Genomic DNA, 15,507 nt, shown 5'->3' with positions numbered 1-15,507 from the left:
GTAACGCAAGTGTTGTACACTTCTTTGTTATAACGGATAACCGTTCTGCTGTTGGTGTTATGGCACATAACACGCAACACAATAAGGCAAGCTTGCATTTGGTGAAAAGACTAGACTGCATCGGGTTCTCTGACGTCTCTGGTACTTCCACAACAAGACTTGTAGTGGGTGTTATCTCAGCCATGGAGGAGAAGGAATTGGGGGAAAGGAACTTTGGCTTTGACTCCCTGAAGTACATGAACTGCGACATGGAGGATGCCCTGCCCTCTGCCCCGCTGCCCACTGCCGAGGCACCACCGGGGTTCCAGCGGGAGACAGTCGCGGGCAACAATCCCTTTCTCCTCCATGTCGCGGTTCAGTCTACTTCAGATTGATGTGGAAGTGGAAGAACCAGAGACGTCGGAGAACCTGACGCAGTCGTTTGAGATTCACAATATCGTCTGGAGGCGCACACAGATTTCGGCCGTGATAATATATATTATATGAGATGTCTTTATATAATATGATATTATTTAGTTATAGAGCTCCAGGACTCCCGCCGGAGCACCCGGAGTGTTCTGGAATATTTACAGAACACGGCCAAAAGCTGTGTGTGCCTCGCCATTGCAATACATCCACTGTAAACACTAGTGGTGGCTCGTTCGCGAACGAATCAGTTCGAACGAACGACTCGTTAAAACGAACCAACCAACCTGATTCGCCGCTCTCGTTCGTCGTCGTTCGTCTCATTCGTTCTCTGAGACTCGACTCCCAGCTCCGCCCACTAGTTGCTCAGTCGCCGTTCGTTCACTGACTGTGTTTAGCGGTGAAGACTCGAGGATTGAGACGTCACGAGAGTCAGCCGGGCAACAACATCCCGATTCCGAACATGAAGCACTCCTCAGCTAAAAGGCACCATTGCACGATCGTGATTCGTTTGAGAATGAGAACGAGGGAGGAGCTGAGTCTGACCGACTCGGCTGAGAACGTGCATTCACGATTCGTTTGAACGAGAACGAGGGAGGAGCCGAGTCTGACCGACTCAGTGACTGAGAATCATGATTCACCGCTACCGGAAATGCGAACGAACGAACGAACGACTCTTCTTGGCGAACTGACCGACGCAAACTGATTCATTCAAATGAATCATGAAATCCACCACTAGTAAACACTAGCGCATGGTACCGTGGCCCCAAGCTGCTCAGGGTCACACCCCCACCCTCCACCTTGACCCGCCTCTAAAAAACGGCCTGTTAGTGGAGAGCTCATTGTGGGACTTACTTGTAGTGGCTGTAATTCTGCACCAAGGCTGAATTTCTTAAACATCTTCAAGTACTGTATTAGGGGTCCACTATCAGCTATATAAAAGCATTCATAAAGTAGCATGCCATGGGATCTTTAAGGCAATCTTCAAGCAGCAATGTGAGAAACCAACCCGCTTCAAGATTGCCATAAAATAAGGCGATTTTCATTCATTCAGGTGGGTGGTTACCCATCGGCAAGATGGTGGCATTGTTGACGCATGCTTAGAAGCCGAATGCGATATCTAGTCAGTATATATATCTACCTTATGATTGTATACAAGCTGTGTTCCACTGAACATTGAAAGACGTGTTGTTCCGTGTGGGTGGCTTCCCCTGCCAATCCACCGTCACCATAGCTACGGATCAGCGACAAGACCTAGTGCCTGACCCAGCAGGGCAATGTCCAGCTCCATCCATTCATCCATCCGCCGAGAAGCGCCTGGGGGAGAATATAAACAGTGTAGACATGAATGGTTTCCGGCTGAATTCTGATGCCATTTTTTCCAAGGCTGGGAGGTGTCATATCGTTCCAGTGTGTGAGTTCACTGCTCTTATTTATTTCTCATTTTGTTCTCGCTTCTTCTCTTAAATTCATGCCGGTAAATATTTGTAAACTCCTGAAGAGAGGTGGTTTTGTGGTTGCTTCCAAACCTTTACTCAATTAGCCTCGGGCCTAATCCTCATTGCTCTGTTCTGTGAAGGGCGGCACGCGATTCTAATGCTGAAAGCTTGCTCGGGAGAGTTACGCAGAGCTTGCGTTGCCATCTGCTGTGTTGCTGATGATTGCATACACTCAAAAGTAACTCATTTAAATCTGTAAGGGCACTGAAGTGCATTTTTATCAACCATTTGATCTCCGCTGACTGAGATCAAATGGTTAGTAAATGGTTAGTAAAAAGGATGAATATAGAGCTAGGCTCTTTAGGTTTTGCCAAACATAAATGGGGCCTTCAAATGTGTCTATGCCTCTTGCATAAACATATCTCTCTAGGTTCGTAAACTGCCCTCTCATTGATTGGTGAATATTCCTTCCCTGTAAATGAAATAAACTTTGTATGGATTCTTCAGAAATTTCAGTTTGCAGGATTCATTTATGAATGTTTTATTTTGTACACAATGAACTGTTTTCTATAATCGGAATCTCTCAAAAATGGAAAAAATGTCACGTTCTGATTTATCTTAACATTCAATTTCTCTTGTGGTCATCAGGATAATTATTGTCATTTTGTTAACTGTAACTTCTGTCAGAATGATATTTTGTTTTTGTTCAACCTGATCCTTTTAGAATATATGGATGGATGTAGTTGGGGATTGTTCTGTATTTTCCATCTTCATGCTGGGATTGAACACTTGAGTGCAGACAGAGAGAGTGACTGTCCGTTAAGAGGGCAGATTACTTCTCCAAACATAACTATTGATTGCTGTCCCTGCTGAGGCTATTACAGGTAAGTATCTCCAAGCCTTCTGTTTACCCTGCAGGTAGAGTGTCAAATGTTTGAAAGCAGAAGCGCTGAAGTATTACCTCTTAGAAATATTGCAGGTTATCCATTAAAAGTGTTAATTCGACATTTCAAGATGGCTCGGAATTGAGGTATTCAACACTTGAAAATCCTTCATCATTATATGATGGCAAATTCAGTTTTTGTTCAACACAGGTGAAGGTAGCCCTGTTCAAAGCATATTGTACACCGCTTTACTGCGCTCAATTATGGTCAAGCTACAAAAAATCTAGCATGCAGAGGCTGAAAGTTGCGTACAATGATGCTATGTGCATCCTTTTAAAAAATACCCAGAGGGGGCAGTGCCAGCCAGATGTTTGTCACTGCAGGAGTGAGCACATTCCATGCACTTTTAAGAAATCTAATGTTTAAATTTACGAAACGATTGGAGGAATCTCGGAATAGTATCATTGTGGTACTTGTAAATCCCACTCTGAGCTGTGCTCGTTATACCTCCAGCCTGAGGGTGCACTGGCTGAAATGTTTGTATATGAACTGACTTTTTATATTTTTGCATTGTATTTGTCTTGTGCTATTTATGGACCTGAGACTGAAATAAAGTTTTCATATCATATCATATCATATATGAAACTTTCATCTCATTGGATTAGCTCCATGCTCATATAGCAGACTTTGTTAATATAAAGAATACGATTAAATATAGAAGGTGACCTGCCCTTGCTGGGTTACAGGAGCCAGTCTTACAAATTTGATTACTTGGTTTAATATGGAAAAAGATTCTAGCTGGGGGAAATGAGATAGCTTCTCTTTCTATTCAACAAAGCTTGGACCAGATTTCTAGCCCTAGATCTTGTTTCTAATGACCATTATTCTAATAACATTTTATTCATTAGAATTAATTAAATTGTATTCCAATTTTCCCAATAATAATCAAAATGTTGATTATAATTGGGGTAATTTGATTAGAAATGCAATAAGGAATTGTCATGATGTTACTTTAGACATAAGGCTACAGGCAATTGGACCATTGCAAGTTTTCATAGCTCCTCGATGAATACACACACAATACAGGAGGGCTTATATTCCCCTGTAGCAGCAGGGAACGATAACATAATCTGTCTTTTTTTATCTTTTTCCGCAGCTATTTTGATAGCGTTGGTTGCTTCGATTGTGGCCACAAATAGACCTCAGAGGACAACGAAAGTCAGAGCTAGAGGACTTTTCTTAGAGATCAACATGTAGCCTTATACATGTTGGTGTTTGAATGGGGCGATTTCTCTTTCAAACAGCCATCAGACCACAACAGAAAGGAGAGAAAATCACACATAACAGTCTCGATGTCTGTTTGAAACACATCTCTCTTTGGCTCCCCCAGAGGTAGAGAGTGGGTAGTGAATGACTTTCATTTAGTTATTGCCATTGCGAGCAAAATGTTGTAAGACCATTCGTTGGTGTTGAAGGGTAAGGCAATCTGTTTCTACTGAAACACACAGGTCAGGGAGGATTTGTGGGCAGTTTCCCAGAGTGACATGGCTAACCTATTTCTGACTAATTAACACCTGCGGTCTCCTACCGTGCATGATGCAAACACACCCTCACCAATAAGAAGAGACTTTAGCTTACAATTACATTTTCGGAAAGTTGGGAAATCTTATTGCACCTCAGTTATTGCACCTCAAAGGTGTTCAACTCAGTGGCGTAACATCATGGTGATGGCCCCGGTGCAAATATTTTTTTTGTGCCCCCTCAAAGATTCAGTCAATGAGAGTACTACTACAGCAGGTAGCAATCGCGTTGCCATGGCACACGGGTAAACAAATTACAAGACACCTAACGATAACTAACGATCGCTGTAGGCTTCAATGTCATGCAAGCACTTTGCTTTCTTTTTATTTTGTTCTACATCACAATTGCATGCTTTAATAAAGTATTGTTTTTTCCTACCATTACGAAAATAAAATATACAAACCAACAGAGCTTTGTCTCCCCGCGACCTTATATTGATTGAGTCTAAAACGTTCTCAACGATTCAGCCAATGAGAGTAGGGGTAGCAATCGCACATGGGTAAACAAATGATTGGAATGATTGGAATTTGGACAAATGATCATTCCTCCTCCCATACCAGCCACTCAGCTAGCCTACCTTACCGACCCGCCCCCGAGCTATTTAATTCACAAAAACATTATTATTTTTTATTATTTTATTTTTTTCTTCCTCCATGGGCCCCTGACGGCGTCTGGGCCCCGGACAGCTGCACCGGTTGCACCGTCGATATTTACGCCACTGGTAACTGTGAACTCACATTTCACAAGGCTTGGTGCTCACATTTAATTAATCAATTTAGTATTAAAGACAGCGCATGTCACAGAGAGTCTTACATAACGAAATGTGACATTGCAGAGCTGATGATGTTGAAAACATGAAGGTCACAGTTAAAGGTTCACTCAATAAAAAGTGAACGTGATGCATCAACCAAAATACGGTTGGCCTTTCGCCTTCTCCGCTCCGCTATATCAGACCCACGCCTCTCGTCATTTCTCTATGATTTCCCCAGCCATGTTCCAATCAGTTTGTCTGCTACAGTTCACACAGAAATACATTGCATTTAGTTAGCTGAAGCTTTTGTCAAAAAGCAACTTACAATAAGTGCATTGAACATTGAAGACACAACCTAAAAAGGTCAAGAATCATGCGAGTACATACAATTCATCAAACTGCTTTAAGTCCTACATTGTTTTGTTTTTATTATTTTGTTATGGGCAAAGATCACGTCTGAACAGAAGAGTTTTCCGTCTGCGCTGGAAGATGGGCAGGGTGTCAGGTGTCCTGATCTCAGTAGGGACACACTGCAAGTAAAGAAGTATCTGTACTTCTAGTTGTGAAAAATGGGCAAACTATTGGCACCACTGACCAATGCCGGGATAATCCAAGATACTGAGAAACACTTGAATGAACCTGGATGTCCCATTTCTGCCCTGCAGAAATGGGAGAAGAGTTGTCGGCCTCATCTTAGGTCAAAAACCCATGGATCTAACGTCAAATGTATGAAATCGGTCATTTGTTTGAAGAACTTTCAACAATGTATTGAACCTTTAGTTACACAGGTCGAACCCATTGAGATTTGAAATCACCTTTTAAAGGGTGACCGATACCATCTTGAGATTCATATTCGAATACAGCCGTGTTGTAGGTTCAGCACCCATTCCTCATATACACTGCTACTATAATAAGAGCACAGACATACCCAAAGAACACCCAACGGCAAAATAAAACAGAAGAACAGAAACAAGATTGTTTCCTCCCAGTCTTCAATGACAATACCCCCTTCCTCCAGGTTGGTGTTGGGGGGGAGAGAAAGGAGGAGGGAGAAGAGACCTGTCCTCTTTAGAAAGACTCATGTTATTTCAATCCATATCCAATTACTCAGCCAGGGGTGGCCTGTCATTTTCTGCTGTCAATCATTGTGTCCAGCCCCCCCCCCCCCCTCCCCCTATGCCTATACTTGACGAAGCTGGGGAATCAGGTGCAAGGGAGAAAATATCACACCGTTTTCCACGTGCTAGTATGGGTAATAGGGTATCCTAATCACTGTCACTCGTGATCCAATTGGCGACGGTGTGTGTGTGTTTCCGTGTGTTGGCATGCATAATTTGTTTTCTAATTTTGCCCCTCCCCTAGTCTAGTTGTATTTATCAAATCCTTCCATCATTTTGTTTTTTTCAAAGGACCTTTTCCTGTTTTTGACAATGGCACGTCGACACAATTAATCACATTAAGGTCAATGTGTCCCATTAAATTTTTGATAATGCAGAATTTTCTCTAAGCAATGTCTTTGTTTGAGGTTGCTCCCTAAACAGAAAACATTTTAGACTCACTGACTGACATGTAAATGATCTTTTACAATAAATACATTAAGAACACTATGAGTAGAGTATGTATAATGTTATGAATGCAATTCTATTGAATATGTTTGATAATTTGTTTGATATTTTTTATCTAATTTTCCAGGTTTGTTTATTATCTGTGACTCTTCCCTTTGTTTGGTGATCTTTCCGTGTACTTTTGTTGTCCAGAATAGTTGAACCAATGAAGGGCTTCATATATGTGCAGTAAAGAGTTGATGGACAGGCATTTTCCAGGGGGCATCTCCTCACCCTTCACATCTCTGATCTGCTTCTGTGTTATGAACACACGAGAGCCAGCGGGCGTCTGATTCTAGTTCCCAGGGTTCCAACCGAGCAAGGGGGACCTTTTAGTTTTCGTGCTGCACATGTAGCCTGGGGGCCATCCTGATCACATGACCTCACAATCAGTTTCTGTCTGGACCTATCGCTGCCAGCATTGAGTTCCAGAAATGATAATGTAATAGGGGCCAATCAGGGACTGTCATAGTTAAGGACTTAAGCAAGCCAATCAGGGACTGTTTCGTAGTGAATGACATAAACAGGACAATCAGGGACTGTTTTGTAGTGAATGACAAACAGGACAATCAGGGACTGTGTAGTGGGTGACAAAAAACAGTCTCCTGAAGCAACAAGTGGTAGAGTTAACATTGGTAGAGTATCCACAGCCAGAAGTGCAGAGATGGCAGAAATAAACTCAAATATAGCCGCAAGCAGTGATTAACAGGGTCTGAGCAAAATTAAAAGTCAAGAACACACTAATGGAAGACATATATGGAAGATATATAAATATGACAATTATGAAGGAAAGATGTTGATGAAGATGTTGCCCTTAATGCCATACTGTGCCTAGTCTTTCAGGTGAGTGGGCTGCAGTGCAATGGCCGAATGTCATGTTAAGCTTGTTCATAATTCTCTAATCGGTATTGGATCTCTCAACCTATGGATCACCAGTACAAGGCATTATCCTATTGAGGCACTGACAAACCTGAACTGCAGCCTCATTGACATGGTGAAAATTTCTATTGAGAAGCACACATTTCTCAATTGAATTAAGGGCTTTCTTAAAAGCATAAACTGGAAAAATCTTTGAAATTCTGGGGAAATTAAACATTTGTAGTCAAGAACACTAACGGAAGAAATATAAATATGTTTATTGAGTTAATTATGAAGGTTGATGGAACGAAGTTCCCCTTAATGCCATACTGTGTCTTGGAAACAGATTCTTGGAAACGAATCAGCCAGAATGTTGATTTCCTGATGAATTTCAGGTGCTGTTCAATGTTGTGTTTCTTAAATGAGTGGCAAAGACAGAAAGTCATGTTTAGCTTATTCATAATGCTCTAATCGGGATTCGAACTGTCCTTAACCAAGGTCCTTGGTTGAGAGCCACACGCGTTGTCCTTGGTGATAACATGGTGGTTGAGAGCGGTGTTTGTCAACTTGAGCTTTCATCCTGGCTGAGGAGCGAAGAAGGGCTGAGCGTGTACGTCTCCATCTGCTTCAGCAGATGGTACACCCACTTCCCTCTCCTGGTCTGGGAAGGAAAAATGGCGGCTGTAACCCAGGGAGCACTCGAAGGGAGATCGACCAGTGGACGACGAGATATGAGCGTTAATGGCATACTCTGCCCAAGGCAACTGTTGCTCCAGATGGTGGGGTTCTGGGAAGCAACACAGCGCAGCACCGTCTCCATTTGCTGGTTCGCCCTCTCGGTTTGGCCATTACTCTGGGGATGAAAACCAGAGGATAAACAGACAGAGGTACCAAGCAGCTTACAAAAGGCCTTCCAGAAACTTTAATTGTGGTCCCCTGTCTGACACAACTTCAACAGGCAGCCCATGTAACTTAAATACATGCTGAATCATTAAGTTGGCTGTTTCCTTGGCAGAGGGGAGATTAGGTAAGGGAATGAAGTGAACTGACTTGGAGAAGCGGTCGACAACAGTGAGGATCACGGGGTTACCATCTGATGGGGGCAGACCCGTGATAAAATCAAGGGAAATATGGGACCAGGGTCTTTTAGGGACAGAAATGGGTTGCAGCAGGCCAGCAGGAGGTCGGGTGGAAGTCTTGTTTTGGGCACAGACTGCACACGCTTGGACAAAGTCATGGATATCCTCCTTCATGGATGGCCACCAGAACCGTCGGCCAATGAAGGCTTGAGTCCGTCTGGATCCAGGGTGACTACAGAGCTGGGACGAATGACCCCACCGCAAAACCTGGGAGCGGACAGAGCTAGGGACATGCAGATGGTTAGTAGGACATTGACTGGGCCCGGCTTCATTCGTTTGGGCTGCAGCCACAATAGATTCAATCTCAAATTGGGCTGCGCCCACAACACAATGTGAAGGGAGGATGGTGTCGGGTTCCTGGGGTCTTTCAGAGGGGCTGAACCGCCGGGACAGTACATCAGGCTTCACATTCTTGTGGCCAGGGCGGTAAGATAGGGTAAAATTGAACCTTGAGAAGAACATTGACCAGCGAGCTTGGTGGGGGTTGAGGCTTTTGGCAGTACGGATGTACTCCAGATTCTTGTGGTCAGTCCAGACCAGGAACGGCACAGGAAAGGCCCCCTCCAGCCAGTGTCTCCATTCCTCGAGGGCCAGTTTCACAGCTAGCAGTTCCCTATTGCCAACGTCGTAGTACTGTTCAGTTAGGGGTGAGGCGGTGAGAAAAGATAAAAAAGTGAAAAATGAACTGTTCATAATGGTTGCCAGAAAGACAGAGACTCACTTGAATGCTTGTTTGTGTGATGCTGGCCAACCTCTGACCATTCAACGCGCTGGCCACTAGTGGAGTCCTGAGGTCTTTAGTCGGCAAGCCCCACTGGGCCACGAAGCAGGAGTCCATGAAATTCTCCTCGGCACCGGAGTCTATTAATGCCACCAGCTCCTGTCGTTGGTTCTCCCACTCCAGAATGGCAGGGAGGAGAGTGCATTGTGTTGAGGAGGGTTGTGTGGGTGTTATGCTCACTAGTACCCCTCTTCTTACTGGTGAGCGTTGGCTTTTACTGGACAGGTGGCAAGGAAGGTGTCCTGACTGGCCACAGTACAGACAGGATCGTGAGTTGATTCTTCTGACGCTCAGCTGGGGTTAGATGAGTGCGGACCATCTGCATAGGCTCTGGTCCAGAAGAGTCAGGAGCGGACAGCGGAGCGGACCGAGGAGCTGGTTGGATGGCAGGGAGGACTGAAGACACCCGAGGTGAGCTCTCGAAGACGGCGGCGCTGTTGGTGCCTCACGTCAATTCGGACGGCCGGTTTAATCAGGTCCTCGCAGGTGGGAGCCAGGTCGTGGGAGACAAGTTCATCTTTAATCCCCTCAGACAGCCCATTCAGAAAGGTACCAAACAGAGAGTCAGCATTCCAGCCAGTAGAGGTTCCACAGAAGACCACAGAAGACCAGTGCCCTGTACTACAAACCTCGATTAGTGGGTTAGCGAGGTATGTTGCGCTCAAAGCCTGGGTTAGCTGGGACACGAAAGTCGATCTCTTTTAGCGTCGCTGTATCACCATGGTGACTTATGCTGTCAACCAAACCTGGTCGGGAGCAGGTTTTCAGCTAAGATAAGTGCAGCTTCCTCGCCCCTCCGTTGACAATGACGTCACCATTTGTGGGTTTCCCCGTAGACCTCGGAGCCCGTATCGTACAGGGGTCTCTCCAGAGACAGAGGGTCTTTTGGGACAGATCCGATCCCTTGGCATTGCCTGAGAATATTCTTTATGAGAGATACAGGTTCTCACCAGAGAGTATTCACTACTTTATCGTCCTTGTTGGACCTTATGTAGACAATGCTTGCTGTTGTGCAGGGTGTCTCCATGAGAGTGGTAGAGTGGAGGTAGCGCATCAGTTGGTTGAAAACATATGCAATACATTTCTTACATAGGGTGTATTTAAAGTGAATTCCCTAAATTATAGAACAAGGCAGGTTTGACGTTGCTCATACAGTTTGAAATCAGCATCACTCTATTGGGATCGCGTACATTGTCTCTTCTGTACTTATGATGTCTGTCCTTCATGTTTGGCTGTCTGAGAGTTGTACCAAGACAAATTCCTATCAACTTGTTGACATGGCAATAAATGTATTGAATCTATTAATGGCGAACAATTCATCATTTGGTATAGTTATTTTATAGACTAAATGCAGAATCCTTTCACTTATACGAATTTACACAATCGAATTTACACTATTTTTTGCCAGCACGCCTTCTTAGCCAGTATGTGCAATTGTGTTGCCCCTAGCTGTTATCAGATTTTTGAACTCCTCATACCGGAGTTAATTATGACTATCTGTTCCTCTTGAGTGAAATAGACTGCTCTTGCTCTATCCATTTTGTAAAGGTGAGTAAAATGACTCGATAAACGCCCCTTTCATGTGAACGCGCGTTGAACCTAAAGCGGTAAACCTGGCTCGACTAATCGAATCCTAAGTGAGTGTCGTGGTACCATTTAACTCTGATCGCGAGTTGCGTCTCTTGTCGATCCAGGTTTTCCCAAGAAAGCCTGGGTATGTTCAGCGAGGTTCGTAGTATACCCCACAGCCGGGCGGGCAGAGTCCATACACGATACTAACATCTATGAAATTGTGGGAAAAGTAAAGGTTCTTCTTTTTCCGGTGTATCCACTGAACAGCGCACTTGACCACACTGAAGGCTGTCTGAAATAGATGGTGGTGGCCAGAGGTCCAGACTGATCTCTGTAACAGAATGTGAAGTCAGGTGGAGGATCTCAGCTGATGACTCGATGCTATAAACACACACTCGCTATATACTTTCAATTCAGGGGTTAACACGTTTTTGCTTGGCAGAGCTTTTTATAACAATGCATGTCTGCAATGGCATATTCATTACTTTATCCTTTTTTACTTTTCTCTTTTAAATGATTGTCTTTAATTTATTGTACTTTAGATGCCTCTGCTTAAAGGCCTATATATAAAATACCATGACTTGTGACGTGACTGCTTCCGTCACGGATACCAGATTTCTTTACTTTTTCTGTCAGAGTATCGATTTATTGATTTCTTTCGGGATGTTCAGAGAACGCTTCTTAAGAAAAAAATTGTGACAGTGAAGGTTTGCTGTTAGCCATATCTGAAGCCTGTGATCTCCCTTCAGAGCCATCTTGGACTGACTTCTGGAGGTCGTCCCCACACACCTCACAGGAGGGGCTCAGATGGGACTTTTTAGGATTCTTGCTGTACTGTGAATGCGTTCTTATTCAGAATATGGTGTTCATACAGAATATAAAATGTTCATGTATTAAATGTAGCTCATTTCTCCACATGTTTGAAAACTAGGGCTATCAAATAAACGCGTTAATTTCGATTAATTAATCACAGAAAAAATAACGCGATAAAAAATGAACGCAGATTAATCGAGGTGCTATAGTGCCCTCTAGAGTCAAAACAAAGTATTGTATATTTTTTGCCTGAGATGCATTGCATCTTGAGTGAGATAGAAATGTTTTTAATTTGATCTTAATGCACCGTATGTTAATGAAACCGTATGTTAATGAAAGACATGTTTTAAATAAAAGAGACATTGAACTTTAAAGTATATTATGTATATTGTTCATTGAATCACTCATCTGCCATAATTTATTTGAATTAAATTATTTTGAAATACTTTCTCGGCAAAATGTAAGTATGCGATTAATTTAGATTAATTAATCACAGAGCCTGTGATTAATTAGATTATTTTTTAATCGCTTGACAGCGCTATTGAAAACGTAAAGCCTACCCCGATTAAAGCCCCAAATTAGCATGAACAATGCCACGACCATAAGGTGGAGTCCTCCGTAAAGTGCTGTAGGCTACGTAGCTACGGAGAGCCTGTCGGAGACCCTCTCCGTCATAGACATCTTATAAGTAGACGCAGCATCGACCGCTACTGCCTACTGGCGCTGAGGAGACGCGGGGCCGCCATCTTGGAGTGGTGATCCGCTCCACTCAGTGTAATTCATTTGGCAGGAGCAATGAACTGTCAGCGCATTTAATTAATCTTACCTCACTGAATACCACTGATTTTCACGCGGTTTTTTGTCATACGTGTAGCTATGATAAAGGACACATGTTTTGGCGTGTTTTATTATTCATAGTTGGCTTAACAGTAATAGAATATTCTTATATGCTATAAGTGACCTAGCCTGGTGCTACCAGACCATCGTACTTCATTTCATTTGTACAGAACGTCTGGAACTGCTGTAATTGGCAAACGTTCACTCACTTGGAGGCGGGGGTCTGTTGAAGTTTAAAACTATTGGATCTGCCCAGTGCCACTCTGGATCTGCCATAACCAATCGCAATAGCGTTTGGTCGTGACGTATGTCATACGCCGGGACCGGCCGGAAACTACGTTGCGCGCATGCGCAGGCTGTGTACACAAACAAAAGATGAAGCGTGAAGATGTCTGTCAACGATAGCTGCAGGTTTTGTTCATCTAATTTTAGAGTTCAAGGAACAATTACAAATTCTACATTAATATTCGATAGTAAGGACAGAGATAATGTTTGCAGTCAACTGTCGAGGCTGGGTCTTGTCATTGACAATACGTCGCTACTTCGACGTCATCGTTCTCAGCCACTTCCTCTGTTCGCTGATTGGTCACACAGAAATTTGTTCGGGCAAAATCCCACTAACAAGCCCCAGCCCCAGACTGACTACTGAAGGGAAAATGAAATTTGGGCGGAAGTAGGTGGGCGGGCGGAGCCAGGCTCTGTTTCACTGGATTCAGAATAAAACCAAATTCTGTCTTACCCAACAATGTTAGTATTTGAATATTGTTACTTGAACAACTTATTCATGGTTCCAATTATACTGTTAAGAAAGTATTGTCTTATACTTTGCCTAAAATTAGACAAAATAGAACATTTCCTTACAAAGACGAATGGGGCCGGGGAACTAAGTTTTAACTTAATATTTGCCTTGTAGAATTCAGCAAGATTAAAAGTGCAAATATATCAATTAGTATTATTAGTATTATTAGTATCAGAAAGTTCAAATAGTCTAGTGTAGGGATGAATTGTCATAGGGATTAGGAATTGTCAGGGCAGTAGTGGATCGCTAGGATCGCTGCTATGGTTAAGGTTAGGTTTAGGGTTAGGGATAAGGGTGAGGATGAGGATAAGGGTGAGGATTAGGGTAAGGTTGGGGGTGAGGGTAAGGGAGGCGGGCGGTTAGGGTATAGGGGAGGGGAGAGGTTAGGGTTAGAGGAGGGGGGGGGGGGAAGGTATGAGTAAAGGGGAGGGCGAGGTTACTGTTAGAGGAAGGGGGGGAGGTATGAGTAAAGGTGGGGGGAGGACAGGGGAGGGGGAGGTAAGGGTGTATGGGGGGGGAGGACGGAGTTCAGGGTATAGAGGGGGAGGTTAGGGTATAGGGGAGGGAGGTTGGGAGAGGATATGGGAGGGGGGGACAGGGGAGGGGGGAGGTTAGGATATAGGGGAGGGGAGAGGTAACCTTACATCATTAGGGTAACATGCATGTGTATAATAAAAATTACCATACAACAAGCCACACAACCAGGTCATTTTAAATGATTTTATATCATAAAACATCAGTATACATTTCAACATCTGTGCACACAGTGAAACAATTCTGGGATGTGATTAAAAAAAAAACAATGGTTCATCGTGAGACCGTCTGACCCTAACTCTGTCCCTAACACTGAACCATGAGGAACCCGCGAAGGAACCCTTGAGAAACAAGGAACCCTTGACAACCCGTGACTTAAGTCACGTCCTGCGAGGTAGAAGTTGCATCTGAAGTCTCCACCGTCCAGCTCCGACGAGGCGCCGTCGGTGGGTCACTGAAATGTTGCAAGAGGAAAAACACAAATCGTTAGCCTCATAGCATAATCTATGTTGCTAGCCATAGGCCAACAATGTCAATGAGGCTACCCATGTCGATTACGCTATGAGGCTACCATGTTGATTACACTATGGGGCTACCAATGTAAATTATGCTACAATATCAATTATACTATGAGGCTAATGATATAGATAACTCTGAGGCTAGCGATGTTGATTATGCTATGAGGCTAACAATACCCATTATGCTATGAAGCTAACGATATCCATTATGCTATGAAGCTAACTATATCCATTATGCTATGAAGCTAACTATATCCATTATGCTAGGAGGCTAACGATGTCCAGCTAGGCGGCTAACCAGATTCCGGGTCTCCCTCCAGATAGGTGGCTCCTCCTCCATAATTTTGTCCATGATTTTTTTAGTTTATATAATTTGTGTTGAAGAAAATACTTTTGTTTTGAGAATTCTACACTAGAAACACAGTGGTAGTAGTTTATTATTCTTTGGACACCTTGTTTAAATCATTCTGAATCAAATTTTAAACTTCAACATGAAACATGCACACACTTGGGAATTTGTAATTCAGGAATATAGTAAAACATTCTGTGAATTTAACAGCATAGCTTTTGTGGTGAAACGATGTAAAAAAAAACCTGTTGGTATTAACCTTCCAAAGACTTGAGCAGTCCCATCGTAGTCCTCGTCTCGCTCCTGGTGGGTCGTCAGCTTAATCTGTTCACAATACAAACACATTAAAAGGGTGATGTTACGTTACCAAGTGTGACCAGCGGTTACGTTTTAGTGTCCACCTTGATGTATGCTGGATAAACTATAGTAGTAGCAGCTGATGTGACCTTAATTACTTCAAATCACAGCTTTGGCTAAAATTCACAGAATGAAAAATCTGAAGGAAAAACTAATGAAGACCCTCTACGATTGTTTGACGTAATTAAAAAGAACCTCCAGGTGTCAAGTGTTTGGTTATGGTTACCCTCCAGTCCACAGCCTCCGGTCCAGCCTGGTGCCCCATTCCTGGTCCAGGGGGATCTGG

At 43.5% G+C, this 15,507-nt stretch overlaps 1 long non-coding RNA gene across 1 annotated transcript; it reads right to left on the bottom strand.

The window, feature by feature from the left end:
- Positions 1–14,169: 14,169 nt before the first annotated feature.
- Positions 14,170–15,185, bottom strand: LOC311353480. The gene is made up of 2 exons (XR_014637055.1): positions 15,124–15,185; positions 14,170–14,451 (listed from the first exon to the last, which is right to left on the bottom strand). It is a non-coding gene; the product is annotated as an uncharacterized lncRNA (long non-coding RNA).
- Between the last annotated feature and the right edge of the window lie 322 nt (positions 15,186–15,507).

Source organism: Micromesistius poutassou (assembly GCF_964030765.1).
Source record: "Micromesistius poutassou genome assembly, chromosome: 9".
Classification (NCBI taxonomy): domain Eukaryota; kingdom Metazoa; phylum Chordata; class Actinopteri; order Gadiformes; family Gadidae; genus Micromesistius; species Micromesistius poutassou.
The sequence above is the reverse complement of the archived record's forward strand: the minus strand, read 5'-3'. Positions and strand labels throughout refer to the sequence as shown.